Source organism: Dama dama, chromosome 5 (assembly GCF_033118175.1).
Source record: "Dama dama isolate Ldn47 chromosome 5, ASM3311817v1, whole genome shotgun sequence".
Lineage (NCBI taxonomy): Eukaryota > Metazoa > Chordata > Mammalia > Artiodactyla > Cervidae > Dama > Dama dama.
In genome coordinates, this window is record NC_083685.1 from 123,246,294 (window position 1) to 123,267,414 (window position 21,121).

A 21,121-nucleotide genomic window follows, 5' to 3' on the forward strand; every position below is an offset into this window, starting at 1 on the left:
TTTGTCACTAATCCAATTAACACCTTGACTATAAAGAACATTAAATAGCGATGGTAAGATAACCCCAAAATAAAACCAAGCAAAAACAAAACACACAAAGAACAATTCTCATCTTAATAAAAAAATAAGGTTACAATTCTGATAGTAAGTGTATATATATATTTTAACATGCATTGAAGCCTTAAAATAACATTTTCCCACTTAAAAAAAAATTCACAGTACAGCCATAACCATAATCCAGTTTTCAAATGATTTCACTACCCACCAAAAATCCTTCATGCCAATCCCCATTCTCACCTTTAGCCCCAGACAACCACTAATATACTTTCGGATCCCACAGATCTGCCCTTTTTGGAAATATCACATAAATGAAATCTGGCTGTTTTCATTTGACACAATGTTTCTGAGATTCATCCACACTGTAACATATATCCCAACTTCATTCTTTGTATGGCTGAACAGTACTCCACTGTATAGACATCCACATTTTGTTTAACCATTTACAAAATGTTGATGGTCATTTAGATTGCTTCCTCTACTGGTTATTACAAATAACTTTCATGTTCATGTTTTTGAGTGAATATACACTTTTATCTGTATTGGGTAGATATGTAGGAAAGGAATTACTGGGTCATACAGTAAATTTATGTTCAACTTTTTAAGAAACTGCCAAACTGTTTCCCAAAGCTGCTGCAACAAGCAATTCCATCAACGGATGAGGTTCCCCATTTCTTCACATTCTTGTTACTGCCTGTCCTTTTGATTGCAGCCTTTCTAGCGGAGATGAAGTGGCTATGGTTTTAATTTTCATTTCCTCCATATCTAATGATGTTGAGCATCTTATGTGCTTATTAGCTATTTGTATATCTTTTTTGGTGAAATGTCTACTGAAATCTTTTGTTCATTTTTTAACTCGGTATTTTGTCTTATTAATGGGTTACAAGAGTTGTTCTTCATATATTCTGAATACAAGTCTTTTTCAGCTGTATGATTTGCAAATATTTTCTTCCAGTGTGTGGACTGTCTTTTCATGTTCATAATGACATCTTTTGAAACACAGTATTTTTAAAGTCCAATGTATCAATTTATTTCTTCTTGAATCATGCTTTTGGTGTTTTATCTATGAACTCTTTGTCTAACCAAAAGTCTTTAGGATTTTCTTCTGTGCTTTTTCTAACAGTTTTACAGTTTCAGTTTTTACATTTAAGTCTATGATCAATTTTGAGTTCATTTTTGTGTATGGTGTGAGGTCTAAATCACCTTTTCTGTTTTTTTGGCATATGGACAGCCAACTGTCCTAGAACACTTATTCAAAAGACTATCCTTTCCCCCACTGAACTGCCTTGGTACCTCTGTCAAAAATCAGTTCAAAGGCTTGTATCTTAACACTCAGTTCTGCTCCATATGTCTGCCCATGTGCCAGTATCACACTGTCTTAACTGCTTTCACCTTACAGCATATTCTTCTTTGTCTGTTTGTTTTGGCTGCACCACACCACACACAGGATCTGAGTTCCCAGATGAGGGATTGAACCTGTGCTCCCTGCAGTGGAAATGCTGAGTCTTAACCAGTGGACCAACAGGGAAGTCCTCCTATAGTATAAACTTAAATTGGAGACGTTAGGTCCTTCTTTTGTTTTTTGTTTAAATGATTTTGGCTATTCTACATCTTTTGCATTCTCATATAAATTTTAGAATCAGCTTGTCAACTTTTGCAAAAAAAGTTTTCTGTGATTTGAATTGAATTTATAGATCATTTTAGGGAGAACTGCTATATTAACATCATCGCATCTTTCCATCCATGAAGACAACTATTATTTCTTTAATTTCTTAATTATTTCTTTAATTTCTCTCAGTCATGTTTTGTGTTTCACTTTTTTTGTTAAACTTATTCTCAAATATGTAATTCTTTTTGATGCCATAGTGAAACTGTTTTCTTAATTTCTTTTTCAAATGAAATTTGCTAGTTTGCTAGTATACAGAAATACAAACGATTTTCGTATACTGATCTTGTATCCTGTGACCTTGCTGAACTTGTTTCCTAGTTCTAGTAGCTGTGTGTGTGTGCACAGATTTCTGTACATTTTCTATATACAGAATCACACCATCTGTGGATAAGGACAGTTTTACTTCTTTTTTTTCCCTACTATAAAGGGCTTCCCTGGTGGCTCAGATGGGGAAGAATCTGCCTGCAATGCAGGAGACCCAGGTTCTATCCCTGGGTCAGGAATATTCCCTGACTCCAGTATTGTCTGGAGAATTCCATGGACAGAGGAACCTGGTGGGCCACAGTCCATTGGGTCACCAAGAGACAGACATGACTGAGCAACTAACATTTTCACTTTTCCAATATAAATGCCTGGCTCCCCACTCCCCCCTACCCCTGCCCCTATGAATTTTTTTAACCTGCACAGGTTAGAAACTACAATACAATGTTGACAGAAGCAAATCTTGCTCACAAATTTAGGAAGGCATTTATAGTTGCTCATACTAAAATATGAATTAGTTCCTTGTATTTTGTATGTTTTTCCTATACAAAATGTTTTCCTTGATACTGTTTATCAAGTTGAAGAAATTATCATTCTACACCTTATTTGCTGAGAAGTTTTTTTTGTTTGTTTTTAAAGATCATGAATGGGAACTGAATTCTGTCCAATGCCTTTTCTGCATCTATCGCGATGATCATATGGTTCTATCTTTGATTTTACCAATATGGTATATGACACTAAGGGATTTTAGAATGTTAATTCAAACTTGCAATCTTAGAATAAATCCCACTTGATCATAACCCTTTTTATATGTTGCTGATGGGCTTGGCTTCCTAATATTAGAAAGACTTTTGTGTTTACAATGATGAGAGATATTGGGCTGCAGTTTTATTTTCTTATGCTGTCTTTGGCTTTGGTATCACAGCAATACTGGCCTCAGAGTCCACTGGGAAGTGTTTCTTCCTCCTTGATGTTCTGGAAATGTTTGTGAAGGCTTTGGGTTAGTTCTTTTTACGTCTGACAAAATTTATCAATGAAGCCAAGATGAGCTGGGCTTTTCTTTGTGGCAGGATTGTTCATTACTAATTCAGCTTCTTGTTAAATGTCCATTCAGACTTTTGATTCTTGAGTCAGTTTTGGTAATTTGTCTATTCCTAGAATGCTTCATCTAAGGTGTCTAATTTGTGGGCACAAAGTATCACTTTAAGTTTTGTAAGCTCAGTACCAAGTCTTCTGTTCATTCCTGATTTTGGTACTTTATATCTTCTTTGTTTTTTCTTGGTCAGTCCAGTTGCAGGTTTCTCCATCTGTTGATATTTTCAATTAACTAGCTCTTGGTTTTACTGATCTTTTCTGTTTCTATTTCATTGACTTCTACTCTAATCTTTATTTCTTTCTTTTGTTCACTATGGACCTAGTTTGTTCTTCACTTTCCGGATTCATAAAGTAGAGGTTGAAATTATTGCTCTAAGAGCTCTTTTTCTAATACAGACATTTAAAGCTATACATTTCCTTCTTAGCACAGTTTAGCTGCTCATCATCACATGGATTTTGATAGCTTGTGTTTTCTTTTTTAAATTCAGCTCAAAGTATTTTCTGACTTCCTCTTGTGATCTCTTCTTTGACCCATGGATTACTTAGAAAGCTGTTAATTTTCTATATACCGTTGTTGTTCAGTCACTAAGTCCTATCCGACTCTGCAACCACATGGACTGTAGCCTGCCAGGCTCCTCTGTGCATAGGGTTCTCCAGTCAAGAATACTGCAGTGGGATGCCGTTTCCTTCTCTAGAGGATCTTCCTGGACCAGAGGTCAAACCTGTGTCTCCTGCATTGGCAGGCAGATTCTTTACCACTGAGCCACCAGGGAAGCCCCCCACCCCCCACCCCCCGCCATGTACTGTACATGGAAAGAAAGATGGAGCCAAGGAGGACGCCAAAGATATAGACTGGAGCAACTGGAAGGATGTAAGTGCTCTCTCAAGTGAGACAGGGAGGAGTGCAGGCAGAGTGGACGTGGGGTGAGGATATGGAGAAGGCAACTAGATATGCAAATACTGAGTCTTGGGAGCAGTCCAGGTTGCAACACAAAACTGAGGCGTCTTCCGGGTATGTATGGAATTTAAAGTCACAGGACTGAATGAGGTCACCAAAGGTGTGAGCTTAGACAGAAAGGATAAAGTTTACACAGTGAACTCAAAGACGGTTTCATGAAGGAGACAGGTGTTAGGTATGTTAGGACATTAAGAATTTGATCTGGAAAGCACAGAAGTAGATTCAAGCTTCTATAAAGCCAGGGGTCGTACCTGGGACTAACGGTGGCATCAATAATAAGATAACGGTATCAAGAGATCCAGGTCTCCACACACGTTACAATATAGACATATTAAGCCAGGCTTACTGCATATATGTTTGCTAAAATTGTATCATTAAATTATCCATGTTATTAAAACAAGATCTTTACCCTCACACATCTGTTTTTTTCCTTTACCCATATGCTTCTCTACCATTCACAGCCATTTAATATATATTTCTTCTGAAAACTGTGACATGAAAGTAAAGAAGCAAAACTATTATCCCTCCAACCAGAGAACCAAATAAAAAAACAAAAGAGAATATGCTTATTCCAAAGCAGGTATCTGGATCTCTTTATCTTATAAGTCTGTAAGGGTTTACAACATTCCTTCAAACACTCTGTGTTGAAGAACCAGAAGACAGACACAATAGAGGAGAAAAATGGGTCAAGTGAGGAAACTGCTTTCCAACTGAAATGTGCGATTCAACAGGAAGTATTAGGAAAGACAGTTATCAAATACTGCTCATATATATCAAAGGCAGCTTACTGCTAGCTTACCCTGTTAATAACTAAAGCACTCTAGTAGCAAGGTGACACAGATTTTTATAAAAATGTCGTCTCACTTTTAATAATCTGAATCAGAACTATCATAGAATCCCTTTAAGCAGGCTTAAAATTTTCAGTAATGTTAATTTTCAAACAATGCTTTAAGAAAAACCTGCTGCTGTGGCAGAAAAGAAGTAATCCATGAGATTTCATGAGACTTGCATTTGTCTTGCCAACATGCTCCTGCCTCAGCCGCATTCTGGATGTCAGAGCTAGAATTCGGGGAGTAAAGAGAATTTACTATCAGGTTTTTCAAACAGAAATAACATTTCTCATGAGCACATCAAAGTTGCTTTTCTTTCAGTATACTTTTAGAACCCAAAATGATTCTATTTGGGGCTCTGATCCCATTAGACACAGGTAATTTATGTTAACATGTGATGGATTTTTAAAATTAAAACAGACCAAATGCCACACATCAAAACTGGGGCCCCAAGACCTCTTGGAGAATTGGGAAGACTGGTGTGCTGCAGTCCGTGGGGTCTCAAAGAGTCGGACACGACTGAGCAACTGAATTGAAGATCTCTTAGATCTTCAAAGGTAATAAAAATCACTGTGTCCGTTTGAATGAGGAGGAACAACTAAACAGCATGGTCACAGCAATCAGGGAGCCGTGCCCTCTCCAAGGTGCCCTGGTTTCCTCATCTGCTGATGAGAATAAATTAGGTAATAAATTAAGTGCCTGAACTTGGCATATGACAAGCACTCAAAAAACTATAGCTATTATGAAGTCTGGAATCCTTTCTCCACTTATGACTTTATATCCTCAGAGCAAATAGGCTTAGCAAAACAACAGTAGATTGAAATGAAAGACAGCACACTGTTCATCCTATTGCCTCAAAATAGACCTTCACTGCCATCTCTGAAATGCAAAGCTTCAGGAGAGAAAATATTAAAAAAAAAAAAAAAAAAAAAACACACAAATCTTAAAAACATGAAAAGAGCAAATTAAAAAAAGGGGGATATGTTATGGGAAAGACAAGTATCAATAAAAAGCAAGAAAAACTGGAGAAATCCTAAAGGCTGAATTCTGAAATCAATGTTCACTAATTTGAGATTTAGTTGAAAGACAACAAGAGAAAACCCCATTTTCTTAGGCCATGCAATCTACATAACCAAAATTCTGCCATCAGAGGTTAAATAGAAGGCATGTGTGTAAGCTAGTTAAATAGCCACATTTAATAACTGTGCTAAAGGAGTACTTACATTACAAGTCAACATAAACTAATTTCAAGAAAAAGAATTTTCAATATCCTTCTAAAATTCGATCTACTTCAAGAGTCCCCCTAGAGGAGAACAGAAAAATATATCTAATATATGCTAACCAGACATTGTGGATTGGCCAGAATGATCCTATTAATTACAACACTCATTTTTCCAATGGCTAATATCTAATGATAGTCACCCTATCTGTGAAAGGCAAATCAGGAACTATACCTAAAGTTCAAATGTCCATAAGAAATATCACATATTACATCTTTAGAATTTGGTGGCAGCACCCAGAGACCTGAAAAGATAATTGCCCATTCCTACAGATGCCCATGGAAAACACGGTGCACTGAGGACGGTGACGATTTTCTGGAAATACTGAAGATTTGTTTTCTTTTTTTGGTCAATATCCCACATCCATAAAGTTTGCAGTATATCTGGGACTGTTATATAAAGTCTGAGTTAAGATTTTTTACGGGGGTGGTACTAAGAAAATTCGATTTCGTTGCGAGTACTCATCATAATTAACAGCAGAACCCTATTATTACATGGCTCATTACATAGTGGGATTTATGCTTGTGAGTCAAATCTCTATACCAGAATCTCAAACAATAAACTCTCCTAAAACTGCTCTATTACGTGCTATCTTTCCCCAATCAGCATTTTAAAAGGACTCACTGTTATGTATTAAATCAAACAGTTTAACATTAGCTTTTTTATTTAATTTAAGGCCTCTCTCAAACATCCCAGGAAGAGCAGTGAGCCCTCTGTGTCTGACCTCTTAGAATTCCTTCTTTCCAACAGCCCCACACCAATCATTTGGTATTGTTTTGTCCTGCTGACTCTTCCTAACACCTTTTCAGTTTGACCCTACCATTATGCTTGTCTAAGCTCGCATCACCTTCCACAGACAACCACAACAGCCATGGTTTTCAGGCTTTCAGTCTCCCCTCCAACCACCCGCTTGATCCAAGTTTCAAATCTACATTTGGTTCAATGTCATGCCCATCAACAACCACCAAAAGTTCCTAACCAGCCAAAGAATGGAGATGCTACCCATATAGCCCCTTCTAAACTTCAAACTCAACATGAAAGCTCTACTTACAGCTAGGTCTCAGGGTTCATTTACTCAATAAAAACACTGGGTTTCAGCTGCTATGGTTAGGTACTTGCCGAGATGGTCCCCAAACATGACTTGCCCATTTGTCTCCTTATAGAATATCCCTTCCATCCATCCAATTGCTACCAGTCTTTCAGGGCCCATTTCAAGTGACGTCCTGCCTGACCACTGTGACCCATGCGTTCCCTCCCTCTTCCGAATAACGGGGCACTCTCTTTCTGCATTCCCAAGTCCCTCTCGCTGAATGACACTATAGGGTGGTACTGAAGGGAAAACAGTGTTTGGTGGTCATGTGAGTGGGAAAGGCTGACAAGGCTAAGGAAGATAAAAATTCCTTCTGCTGCTGGACTTCTCTCATCATTCCATGTGGTAACGTGCAGCTTCACCAAAGGAGACGCACAACACGGCTACGTAATTACACGCCACGATGGACTGTTGTGAACTCAGGAAGCTTCACGACATTTAATTGCTATCTTAGTTTTTCGCTTTGCTGTTTTCACTTGTTTGGTGCCTGTCTCCATCACTAAGGACACCTCAGGGAGGGCAGTGAGAGGTCAGTCTTCACTGTGGCCACTGAGTAGAAAAGGTATTAAATCTTTGTGGAGTAAAAAAAATAAATAAATAAATAAATCTTTGTGGAGTAAAGGAAGGACTGACATGAAAGCAGTGGGCTTTAGAAAGCAGCTCTAACTCTGGCATCAGAGAACCCAGACACACTATTAAGGCCCTGACTTTGGGCAAATTGTTCAACTTCCATCAGCCTCAGCTTCCCAATCTAGAAAATGAACACAATAACAGTACCTACCTTACAAGCAGCTACTGGGGAATGAAAAACACAAAGTGTATTGGTGGGACACAGACCAGAGGAGAGAGACTAACTACAAAGTTATTCAAATAATCCAAGCTATTTATCCATGGGTGAGGGCTGTGAAGTGGACAGTCTGAGTGTAAATTCTGGCTGCACTTTCTACAAGCTGCAGGATCTTTTTACTTTCTTCTCCGTTCTCCTTTCCTCCTCTGTAAAACAGAATTAAAGCAACCATCTTCTGTGAGTGTTATGAGGATTAAATAAGATAGTAATGTCACATCCTTGGCACACTATCCCAGAATAAATGCTCAAATGTTAGCTGTATCTGTTTGAAATTATTTTAACACGGAGACCTGGCTACCTGAGAGGATGCTTCCTAAACCCCAACACACACACACATACACCCTTCTCCACCGTCCTCAGTAACTCCAATGTATTTGCTCCCACAACCATCACTCCTTTCCCTCACCTACCCTCAAAACCTCATTTAAAACATCAGCCTCCCAAGAGCGAAGCCTATTGCTGTAAATTCCCTTCCTACATACTCTTTCCCCTCCCCCTCTGCAGGTCATATATAGTGTGAGAAAACACAAGGTAATCAAAGGAGTAATTCCACTTCCCCTCCCATTCCTGATGTTAACATCTGTTCACAGCAGCAAAGGTTGGGGAGGTGATAAGTTTTGCCTCTGCTGCAATTTGCCTGTTTCAGACCTTAACTTTAATTCCTGGGCACTATCTTAAATTATCAATTTATTAAAAGAAAAATTAAAGAGAAATTATCTTTGGTAATAAAAAATAAAATATGTCTTTGCCAGGCTCAACCCAAAAAACTGATTTTAGTTGTGAGAAATTTTATCCTTAATAAGCTCAACTGTACACATAAAATGAATCTAGCAGAGCACACACTCCCAATATGAACTCCAACACTAGCCAGCCTGCCCATTAGTAAGAGACTCAGCCACAGGCAGGGGTTATCCTGCTACTGAGAACAGTTTGACTTGATATTGTGAAACTGCAGGTTTGCATTTCAGGCCTTCGGAGGTAGGACATTACAAAGATATAAGTGTAATAATTTCTAAAACATTCTGAAGAAAGAAAACAGAGAAAGTCTTTAGATTAAAGGGAAAAAAAGAACTGTCCAGGTGTTTGTATTCCAGGGGATCACAGGGGATCATCTGCATTTATACAAATAGATGATGTTCACAGAAAATACCCTAACATTGCAACAAAGATAAGCTGACATGTCTGTGTACTCTTCCATTTTCATATTTTTGTACAAAAATTGTTTTTAAAGTTTTGTGTCAAAAAAGGTTTATGAGGAAGTAGAGTGCGGTCTGAGCCACAAGGGACCAGTCTAGCCCACGGGTTCTCTTCTCTGGAGGACTGACTCCATGGGACTCCCTCCTCTGGGCCCTGTGTGCAGGACCCAGCAATCCCATGTGTCTTTGGGCAGGTGGTTCCCCAGCAGGAAAGAAGTACCACGAGAAAGAGGCAAACCAGGAGAGGGAGACCCTGGGATGGACAACCCGCTGCTCACTTCCCACAGCAAACGCTGAAAGTCACTCGCCTAGAAGAGACCGATTTCTGAAGCTGCACTCTTGCCCACCCTTGACCATCACTACATCTTAGAAAACCAAAGCCCCAAAGCAGGGCTGGGACTCAGAGAGCCACACTGAATATTAAGAGTTCAAAACAGCAGTGAGCACGGCTTTCCCAAGGCCATCCCTTCTGTTGTGGTTTGCAGCTATGGAGGGCTCAGGAGGGCGCGAACCGCTGTCTGCGCTGCAGCAGGGATGTTTTCTGGCTGGATGCCCAGATTGTCTAGCCCTGCACACAGCTCTATAGGCTTCTGAGGGCTACAGAGGATGAATGTGTTCTTAACAAACAGCTCGCCATCCCTGCAACAGCTTCTTCACTCTCTGAAAGCATCTGTAGCCAAGAAGAGAGTTCACTTTTAAACTCCAAAAATGGCACAAAGGGTCTGAATTTTCACCATGCTTTTAACACACATATCTTTCTCATGTCCCAGTTGGAGAAGTCAAAAATTCATATTTCACTTTTCATTAAATTTTAAGTTACAGTTCAAATACATACTTTGCACAACAGAAAAGCTACAGGATTACTTTAATCAAGTTGTTCAAACAAGTTCACTGGGCAAGAATTACACATTTTCTGGTTTCAATGTCACACATACAATCTCTCCATAAGGTTTTATAGTTATTTCTAATAACAAGCAACCTTTAAATTTTTAAGTAATTATATTCCTGAAGAGAGCTGTGTATAAGTTACCTGGTTCTTTAAATGTTTATGATTGAGAACATCTTAAAGAAAGCTTATTGTATATTATTTTGCAAAGTAAAGAACACTCTTCTCATGAGTGCACAATTATTTAAAAGCTAATTTGCTCAACTCAATACTCTGTAATAACCTATATGAGAACAGAATCTAAAAAAGAGTGGATATATATACAAACACACACACACACACACTCACATACACAACTGATTCACTTTGCTGTATAGCAGAAACTAACACAACACTGTAAATCAAGTATACTCCAACAAAAATTTAAAAACTGATGAAGTTAATTTGTAAAAATGTAACTAGTCATGATTAAACTGGCTTAAAGCAAGAAAACCTGGAAAATGTCCTAAAAAAAAAAAAAAAAGCTGGTCGCTGGTTCTCATTTGATATTCTTCTTGCTTTACTCAAATATATGACATCTTCAGACAAAGTTATTGAGATATTAATTGTCCTAATTAGGCATATAAAATCTAGTCACCTTCACTATGAAGCCAGTTATCAGACAAAATAAACCATGGCTTCGATACTTTTTGAAAAGATTTCCTTACATCAAAAACATCAGAAGACCCTCTGAAATAAAGCTGGAATAAAAGGTAAAACCCATTTAATTTCTCAAAATCAGGAGTAAGAAGCCAAAACAGTTTCAATCAAAGAAAAAGAAAAGCAAAACAAACAGAAACAAAGTTACCTGGTTCTTCCCCTTACAACCTTCCAGGCACTGCCTGGTAAGGGCCCCACCTCCTGCTCCCTCAGCTTACCATCTTCCAAGGCCTTTTATAAACCTGCCCCTTGTCACCTCTGTGTTTCTCATGCTTTCCACACAGGCTTCAGTTGCTCTGGCTAAGTAATCTTTGCTTACTCCAGTCCCAAATCTTAATTAATTCATATGCTATTCTTATATATAGAACAGCCTCAGACTTCATAGCCAATCTATTTTCTTTCTTATAAAATCTTCTCAGATATCATCTTTACACAATAAACCTGGACTCAGAGGTAAATATTACCGAAAACATATGCATACAATCTCAAGGATCTAATTCCTACTGGGGAAGGTTAAAAAAACAAACCATAAAATAGTCTTTAAAATTTCTCTAATTCTCTAAATGTTAAGTTGTTAAAGAAGTTATATGATGTCATAGACATTCTATATGCTCAAATCAAATAACAGAGAAATAGACTTTCACTAGTAATCTCTCTCTTTTGGATTTAAAATTAGCATCACATTCTTGAGTCAACCAATAGTAAGTTTACATTCAGGACCTTATCACCCCCATTTGGAGTTTGGGAAGTAATGCAAACACCCATTCTCAGCTAGTACTATAGGAATTTTATCTTCCATTTCTTTCCAACTGAAAGCTCTCTTCACTAAGGAAAAGGGCTGCCCCCCCTCCAGCCCTGACCTCCTCCTCCTCCAACGTGGTTTTGGAAGTGAGCCAGATGACAGCATTTGGAAAAGCACACATTTATCTCAGTAAAGCCGGCTGTTTAACAAAAAGGTGGAGGAGGTGAGAAATACTGTAATTTAAAGTTTCCTATATCCCCCCTACCCATGGTTCAGTTATATTTTAATCACTGAGAATCAAATGAAACAGTTCCCTCCACTTTCCCTCATAATCAGCACTCTCTGACAACTATTTGTTCCAGAACTCCTAAGCCAACTAAGTATAAACATAAACCTGTTACAAAATAATCTTTGTCAAAGTGTTACAACATATGCCACTTGAAACACAGCAACAACAATAAACACTGTAGGGAGGAAAACCTAAAATCAACACTTATGTGTAACCCAAGTTACTACTAAAATATTTAAATGCTAGACCCAGGACGAAATAGTTTAGGATTAAGTCTTATTATAGCCTCAGTATCAACTTTTATTTAATTTCATATCTTAATAGTAAATCAGATGTACAAGACAATAAGGTCTTTGATTTGAACAATAAGTATGAAAGATAAGAATTGGGCTTTTCAAACTAGATCCACATAACAAAATCAGGTCTGAACATACACATACATGTATACATACATACATACACATACACACACGTATATCTGGGATTCGGATCCTTTCTACTTCTTAATGAAGAACTAGTGCTAGCTTGAAGAAATTATTTTACATCACAATAAGTATAATTTAACTAAAACAATACTTTTACTATCACCACGTTCTGGGCTATCAATTTCTATTGATACAGTGTGAGAAAGACAAAAGGATTCTAAAACCTCCATTCTTATGAAAACACAAATATTAAAAACTTTCTATAGGAGAAAACTCTTTCAGTATTGGTGAACAAAGTAATGACTAATCAGACAATTATCATCTGTTTAAATACCAATAAAAAATTAATTCGGATAATATAACTGGGCTAGTTGCTCTTAAAACCTCAGTTTGCATCATTTCTCCCAACAAAGCATCCTAGGTGTGCCACATTGAAAGGTGTTCAAAGACCTTCACCACTTCCGTGATTCTGGAATAAATTTCTTCAAGGTGCCCTCTGCCAACCAAGTTCATCTGGTCTGGAGCTAAGTTTTATCCTTTATTCTTTCACATACTATTGAAGGAAGTATGGAGTCCATGCACAGAATGGTTGCACCTCGTACACATTTCAAACTGGCCACCGCTGTCTTCTAAGATCACTCAAGCCACATTTCCAGTGTCTCAACTCATCCCCATAGTTACTCAATTCTAAATGTAGGAAATAACTTGCATAAAATAAGCCTCCTGCGGGGTCAAATTACACTCAAGAGACGTAGCAGTCTCTACACAGCGATCATCAAACTGACCACCTACACCGCAGGACACCGCGGTGAACACCGGATTCAGGAGAAAACACGAACCTCAGCAACACAATGGATTAAACCATCCAGACGCCTCCAACTTGCAACTAACTCCTTAAAAACGCTTAAGTTGGACATCTACAGAGCACCATTTTGAGTTCAGAATCTGCAGTTCATGCCTAAACATAACCGAGTAGACCACTCAAATGGAGGTTTGATCTGACAGAGGTAGAGGTTCGAGACAGTTGCACTCATTTCGCTGAATCCCTGAGACAAGTCGAGCGCCCAGCACCGCTAGAGGTGCGGCCAGGATCTGCGGTTCCTCCGCCCCCGCCCCGCGACGTGGAGGCAGCAATCCTGCATCTTCCGTGAGATTCCCAAAGCTGAGTGTAACCTGCAAGCGAAAGATTCTCCACCGAGTTAACGCGCTGGGAACCCTTGGATCCGCATCTGCACATTTAACAGACACGAATCTATTAACGAATCTCATCCACGAGGCAAAGGTGCAGACGAGGCCACGCAGGAGCGGAGGTGGCCCCCGAGGTGCTTCGGTTCCGCGCTCCCAGAGCCGGGCAGCTGAGGTTCGGCTCCCGTCCCTCATGCGCATCGCCCCGCAGCCTGCAGCGCCGCGAGCAGCCCACCTGATTCCAGACCCGCGGAAGGCCAAGGGGCTCCTCCATGCTAGCAGAAGCACGCCCGCGCTTGCTCTGACCCACCCCCCCCCCCCCAAACAACAGCGGGAGAGGCCCCACACCGAAAACGCCTGGGTTCGTGCATGCCATCAGAAATGCAAAACCCGCGCGGGTGACTGCTCCCGGAGAACCAATTCCACCAACGCATCGTTTTACGCACACCACACACGCAACTGCCGTGCGGATCGCACCGGGCACCGCGAGCCTCTCGCCCCGCGCGCGCCCGCACTCGGGCCCCGCGCCGCCAGCAGTTCCTCCCGCCGCCCCGTGCTGCGCATCCTTCCCGCCGGGATCCGCGGCGACCCCTCGCGCTCCGGGCCCGGCCGAACAAAGGCGACGCCAACAGCTCCGCCGGCTGCGGCGACTCGGAGGCCCGGCCCGCGCTCACCTGGGCTCCGTCCCCGGCGGCGGCGGCGGCGGCTCCTCGGAGGGGGTCCGGCGGCGCGGGCCTGGCGGCGACGGCAAAAACCACTCGGGCGGCCGCCCCGGGGCCTGCGGGGCGCTCGGGCGGTGGGGGCCCGCTCAGCGCCGGCGCCGCGGGCTCAAGTCCCGGAGCGGGCGGAGGCGGCGGCGGCGCGGGCGGGTGGGCGGCGGCGCGTCCCGGCGGGTCCAGGTCCGGCCCCGGCGACGCCGCGACGCGCCCTCCTCCTCGCGCCCGCAGGCGGGACGGCGGCTCCGGCGCGGCCCGCGATCCGAGGCGGCGGGGGCTGAGCTCTGCGCTCTGCGCTCGACCGGCTCCGCTCCCTCCGCCTCCGGCTCGGGCGGGCCCGCGGCGGCGGCGGCGGCGGCTGGAGCGCGGCGGGCGCGGGGACGGCCCTGTCAGGGGCGGTGGGGGCGGCCGGGGCGACGCTCAGGGCTGCGGGGCGGCGGAGCCGGCGGCGGCGGCTGCGGCTCCCGGGGCCGTCGCGCTGAGGTGCGGAGCTGCCACCGCGGCCATCTTGTTGCTCTAACTGACAAGAATCCCCCTCCCCCCGCTTCAGCCAGACGGGGCGCTCGCGCCCCCTTCCCCGCCCCGCCTTGGCCTCCAACAGGAAGTCGTCCCGGCCCCTGGCACGTGACTTCACCGTATCTGCATACCGGAGGGCCAACTGACCAATCGGCACTCTGAACACGAGCTCCGCCCCCGCGCGCCCCTCCCCGGCCCATTGGCTAGTTCCAGCCAAGCCACACCCCCTTCTCCCCCCCCTTAATACCCGCCCGAGCTGTCTTTCCACAGACCGCGCGGGGAGCGCGCCAGGGTGCGGTCGGGTACGCGCTCCGCTTCGTCGTGCGCGGGCGCGTGGGAGTCCCTAGGGCTCGCGGTTTCCTTGGGGTGCGTGGAAATTCACGCAGCTTCCTTCTTCGTCTGAGGGTGCTGCGACACCGCATTAGTGCACTCAGCCCCGGGGTGAGGGCCCGGCCGCGCGCGTCCGCTTGGTTCCCCTAGCCGGCCCCCAGCGGCTCCCGAGCCAGGGTTTTGCGCGGTATTTTCACTCGGCGGCGCTGGCCCTGTATTGCAGCGGAGCTCGGCGGCCGCACTGGCGCGCGTCCCGCCCGCGCCGTGCACACGCCCTGCACCTCCCCACCGTGCACACACACGTACACGCGCCGGCCTGGGCCCGGGAGCATCCTGCTCGCTGCGCGCCTCCCAGCCGTCCCCCAGTGCACAACCGCTCCCCCGGGAGCGCCCTGCTGCCAGCCAAACAAGCCTCGCTGTGTAACCGCCCCCGGAGACATCCCGTTCCCGGGAGCGCGAGTATCCTGCCCCCACCCGGCAAACTGCTGTTGGGCCTAACCCCGGACGCTCCGGCTCCCGCACCCCACGGTTCCTTCCCGGCGCTCTGCACCCGGTAGCGGTCCTCCATTCCGCCGCTCTTCCCATACACACTAGTCATTAATCGTGGGTAAGATCAGCAGCGATGTGCAATTTAAAAGTCCCCTTTTAACTTTCGGTTCAAGTCACGAGAAAATATTGAAACCAAGATTTCTCTCCATTTTCATGAAGCGTGGTGGAAGCAGGCCAGCTTTCCGCTTTGTGCAGTGGAGGCTCAGCGGTGCTACTTGAAAGTTGTTCGTGTTGGAGGCCATTCCCTGTCTACGTGTCCCCATCTTGAACAGCAGATAATGACACGCTACTTTAGCAGTGCAATTTTGTTACCGCAAGAGTCTTGCCTTGAAACGTCCGTGGATGAAAGAGACACAACAAATTCCCCTCTCTCCTTTCCCTTCGGGGTCCCGTGAGCTCGGCGCACTCCTTTCTTCTTACTGCCATATTTTAAGCTCCCGGGTAGTCAGAGTCACAAACCGCGCTCTAAAATCTTCTTCAAGTGTCTGTGCTGGGTACTTCCCCTGCTGAAAACCCACATCACTCAGAAGACTCTGATGTCAGCCCGAGTTGACATAGAGACTTCTGCCTTTTCCATTCAGCGTTTTATTTACGTTAATTTTATTCTTGACTTCGGGTGAACCTTCATCCTTTGCAGTTCTCAAAGATAAAGGTATCACATGCTCCAGGAGGGAGCGCAAAATAATAATATCTTCAAAATATTTGGCATCCACTAAGATTGCTAAATCAATGAGGAATTCAGATACCTCAGTGAACCCATCATTGCAATAAGCAGAACTTCTGCTTTTGGAAAATGAACCAAAATAGAATGATTTAATTTTTATCCTTGATGTTGAATTTCTGATTGTAACCTCTCAACTTTTCTCCATCTTTTTCTTTTTACTGTCCCCCTCAATCAGCTAAACCACACAAAATAATTGTCCTCTCTTGTTACACTGTAAACACCTGGAGAAAAGGCCACACTTACATTGATCATAGTTTCTGACCCCAAAATTAGACTCATGTGGGTCTGTAACAGTAGAATTCTCAAAATTAGGACTGATCCAGGAACATTGAGGTGGATGACAGCCATGCGTGTGGAGACTTCAGTGTCACTTCTCAGTGGCTATTTGGGCTGAATAAAGTCTGAGCAACCCCCAGGCAAAGTTGTAAAATGAGTCAGTGCATATTTGGGGTCTGTCATCCTTTTATCAGCCCTGCCACTACCACCTCATAACTAAGGTATGGGTTGCAATCTATAAAAATGGGCAACCCCCATAGAATTACATGTAAAAAGATTAAATATTAAGTGCCGCTCTTAAGTTAAAAAGTCGAGTAGTTAAGGACAGGTGGAGAAGACCTAGCTGGATGCATCTGCGAGAATATAAGAGGCAGGCCTGGGATAAGTGTGTGGAAGGTTTGGAGACGAATTTCCATTCCATTCAAAGAAGAATCATAAGAGTTGTTTATAGAAACTCTAGCTTGAAATGTAACAAGGTCTGTATCTGGTTTAAGCAGAAATCAGGGTGATCACATCCTCATCTCCGTGGATATTACAGAATAAATGATTGCATGGGGCATAAGGTTGAATTAGCTCGTATGTACATACATACATACTCTGTCATGTTCCACTCTTTGCAACCCCATGGACTGTAGCCTGCCAGGTTCCTCTGTCAATGGAATTCTCCAGGCAAGAATACTGGAGTGGGTTGCCATTTCCTTCTCCAGGGGATCTTTCTGACCCAGGGATTGAACCTGTGTCTCTTTCATTGGCAGGAAGATTCTTTACCACTTGAGCCACCTGGGTGAATTAGTTCAGCGGTTCCCAAAGTGTGCTTCCTGGACCAGCAGCATCGACATCACCTGGGAGCTTGTTAGAAATGCAACTTCTTGAACCCCATTGCCAGGTCTACTGAGTCAGAAACTTGGGGGGCATCAAGGTATCTGCATCTTTTTAAAAAATATATTTATTTATATATGGCTCCATCGGGTCTTAGTTACAGCATGTGGGATCTTTCGTTGCAGTACATGGGGCTTCTCTCTAGTAGTGACAAGCAGGCTTAGTTGCCCCGAGGCACAAGGGATCTTAGTTCCCAGCCAGGGATCAAACCAGCATCCCCTGCATTGCAAGGCAGATTTTTAACCCCTGGACCACCAGGGAAGTCCCATAGGTATCTGCATCTTAATAAGCCCTCCAGGTGATTTTGATGCATGCTAAAATTTGAGAATAAAAAACTAATCATAAAGGACACCTTTTCTCAGAGTCCTATTTGCCTGTGATACTTGCTTCCCCTTCACCCCCAGCTACTTCTGACCACACAAGACTGCTTTACTTCCTCCTGAAGCCCCTCCTTCCCTCCTTCTACCACCATTGATTCTGCAAGTAGAATTTGAATCCTAACAGTGGACTCTAAAATCGAAAAGCTTCAAGACTCCAACAACTGATCGCTTTCAGTGAAAATGTAAGGGAGCAGGACTGCTTGTCACCAAGCAGATAGCTACTGACTTGGCCATAAAAAATGTGATGATTGGGACTTCCCTGGTGGTCCTGTGGTTAAGACTCCATGCCTCTGATGCAGGTTCAGTCCCTGGTAGGAGAACTAAGATCCCTCAGGCCACATGGCACAGCCAAAAAAACAAAAAAAGTGATGAACTTAAAGCCTTTCAGACAGGATGGTGTATTGGTTCTCAAACTCTGTTCATAAGAATCACCACAGTAGCTTGTTTAAAACACAGACTCATCTGGGTCTAAGGTGAGGCCTGTGAAGTTGCATATTTAACCAGCTCCTGAGTGGTTCTGGTGCAATCATCCTCCCACTTCAACTGAGGAAAATACTGGAGTGGAGACAAAAGTCTTAAGATGTGAGCCAGGCTGAACCTCAGTGCTGCTGTCACTGGCTGTTTGACCTTAGACAGTTTCCCAGGCCTCATGCTTCTCCTTTGTACTCCTCCGAGTTAGACATTCTCGTTGAACGATGACTGAACCTGGGTTAGGTGTCAGGCGGTGGACTGGGTGCTGGGGATTTAAAGCTGAAAGCCTTGACTTATGATTACAGTATGTACACGGTGCTGAAGAGGGCAGGAAGGGAGATCCAGGTCATTCTGGAGTGCTCGGAAAGACCACCAGGAGGTCTCGAAGGATGCAAGGGGAGCCACAGTTAGATGGCTGCAATGGTCAAGAGCTAATGAAAGGGCACTGAAGTCACAGGGAACAGCCAGGAGAAAGGAGACAGAAGAGAGCACCTTTGCTTGTTCAGGGGACTGCAAAGTGTCAGCAGAGTCAAAACAGCTCACATGGAAGGAGAAGTGGGAGAGGTGAGCAGGGGCTGGATCATAAGGAGCAGCTCATATCACATTGAGGGCATTTGGACTTTTTCCTGAAGGCCTTTGAGTGCTTCTAAACCTTATTGTACCTGGCTGTCCTAGAGATCTCTTTGGGAACATTGTGGATGACAGGGAGAAGAAGGATAAGACAGGGAAGAGGAAGCAGAGGTTGATGGCAAAGTCATGCAGCAGGGAGATGAGAAACTGTGGAAGGAAGTAGAGTGACCCTAGAGGCCAAACAGAAAGGATCCCTTTGAAAGAGAACTGAATTCATTAATTAGTTTGCACTGGGTCTTTGTTGTGGTGCCAGGGCTTTTCTCTGGTTGTGGCACACAGGCTTAGTTGCCCCATGGCACGTGGGATCTTAGTTCCCCGACCAGGGGTCGAACCCACGCCCCTGCATTGGAAGGCAGATTCTTTAACCACTGGACCACCAGAGAAGTCCCTGAAAGATAATTTTAACTGCAGGAGACTCTGGGGGACTTAGGGACTGATCGATAGAGGTGGGACTTTGGGAAACAAGGGTTAAGTCTGGTTGGGTCCATTTGGCATTGGAGGCACTAGGGGACAGCTAGTGGCGTGGTCAGATCTGCAAGTAAAGAGAAATGTCTGGGCTGGAGAAATCTTTCTGGGGTGGTCTGCATAGTGGTGGATGTTGAAGGCAGGGCATAGATGACTAGCTGGGGGTTTTGGTTAGGAGGCAAGATAAGAAGGCTGAGTGCTGAGCCTGAGTGACACCAAGGAGGAGGTGAAAAGCCCTAAAGGAGTTTGAGGAGAGACTACCCAAGATTCAGAATCCTGTGCAACTGAAGAGACCAGGAGGGGAAGGACTGGGTATTCAATGGTGTGGCAGTGAGGCCCACATGGTAAGGACAGGAAGCATCTATCAAACTGGGCAACCATGAGGTCATTTTGTCTTTAGCCGAGGTGGTGGGGAGCCAGGGGCAACAGGCTGGAGAGTGAACAGGAGGGGTGAGCACATGGTTGAATTGTGCCCCCACCCCAACCCACTCCCTGCCATGGGCTTCCCTGGTGGCTCAGTGGTAAAGAATCTGCCTGCAGTGCAGGAAACACAAGAGACATGGGTTTGATCCATGGGTTGGGAAGATCCCTTGGAGAAGGAAATGGCCAATCACTCCAGTATTCTTGCCTGAGAAATCCCATGGACAGAGGAGCCTGGCAGGCCACAGTCCATGGAGTCCCAAAAGAGTTGGACATGACCTCAGTTCAGTTCAGACACTCAGTCGTGTCCAACTCTTTGAGACCCCATGAACCACAGCAAGCCAGGCCTCCCTGTCCATCACCAACTCCCAGAGTCCACCCAAACCCATGTCCATTGAGTCGGTGATGCCATCCAACCATCTCATCCTCTGTCATCCCCTTCTCCTCCTGCCCTCAATCTTTCCCAGCATCAGGGTCTTTTCCAATGAGTCAGCTCTTCACATCAGGTGGCCAAAGTATTGGAGTTTCAGCTTCAACATCAGTCCTTCCAATGAATACCCAGGACCGATCTCCTTTAGCATGGACTGGTTGGATCTCCTTGCAGTCCAAGGGACTCTCAAGAGTCTTCTCCAACACCCCAGTTCAAAAGCATCAATTCTTCAGCGGAGGAGCCTGGCAAGCCACAGTCCATGGAGTCACAAAAGAGTTGGACACAACTTAGTGAGTTAAAAAAACAAAACAAAACAAAACAAAACTAACATAGCAATTGTTCAAGTAGTACACAGGTTGTCTTAGAAGGTTAGAAGGAAACCAAGCTGGAAAGATATGAGAGCATGGCGAGCTACCAGACTAGGGAATTAGAACTTGACTAGTGTGTGTTGGTGAGCTACTGAAGGCTTCAGGCAGGGAATATGAGCAAAGCTATACGAGGGGCTGGTTATGCAGGCAGGACCATTGCAGCATGGATCATAGTGGGAGCCACGACAGTCTAAGCCATCAGTCATTCATTCATCCTCTCATGTATTCTAGTTAATGCTTGTCTTCCCTGCTAGACAGCACTTTCCATGATGGCAGAGAGTGCTTGCTTTTTCTGCTCACTACCCTGTCCCAGCACCCACACAGTGTGGGGCTCACTGCAGGTGCTTACTAACTGCTTGTGGAAGGAGGAAGAGACAGACATCAGTCATGTAGAGATAAGTAGGGTGATGTCCATGCTGAAAGAGCTGGAGGCATTTTGGAGAGAGACATGAACCTGG

The 21,121-nt window shown here is 44.1% G+C and overlaps 1 protein-coding gene across 4 annotated transcripts in view; it reads right to left on the reverse strand.

The window, feature by feature from the left end:
• Positions 1–14,278, reverse strand: part of TNRC6C (trinucleotide repeat containing adaptor 6C) — a 114,410-nt gene extending 100,132 nt beyond the window's left edge. For all 4 annotated transcript variants that reach the window (XR_009693085.1, XM_061144706.1, XM_061144705.1 and 1 more), the window contains exon 1: positions 14,184–14,278. The gene's annotated coding sequence lies outside the window, so the exon portion shown is untranslated. The remainder of the gene's footprint in view (positions 1–14,183) is intronic.
• Between the last annotated feature and the right edge of the window lie 6,843 nt (positions 14,279–21,121).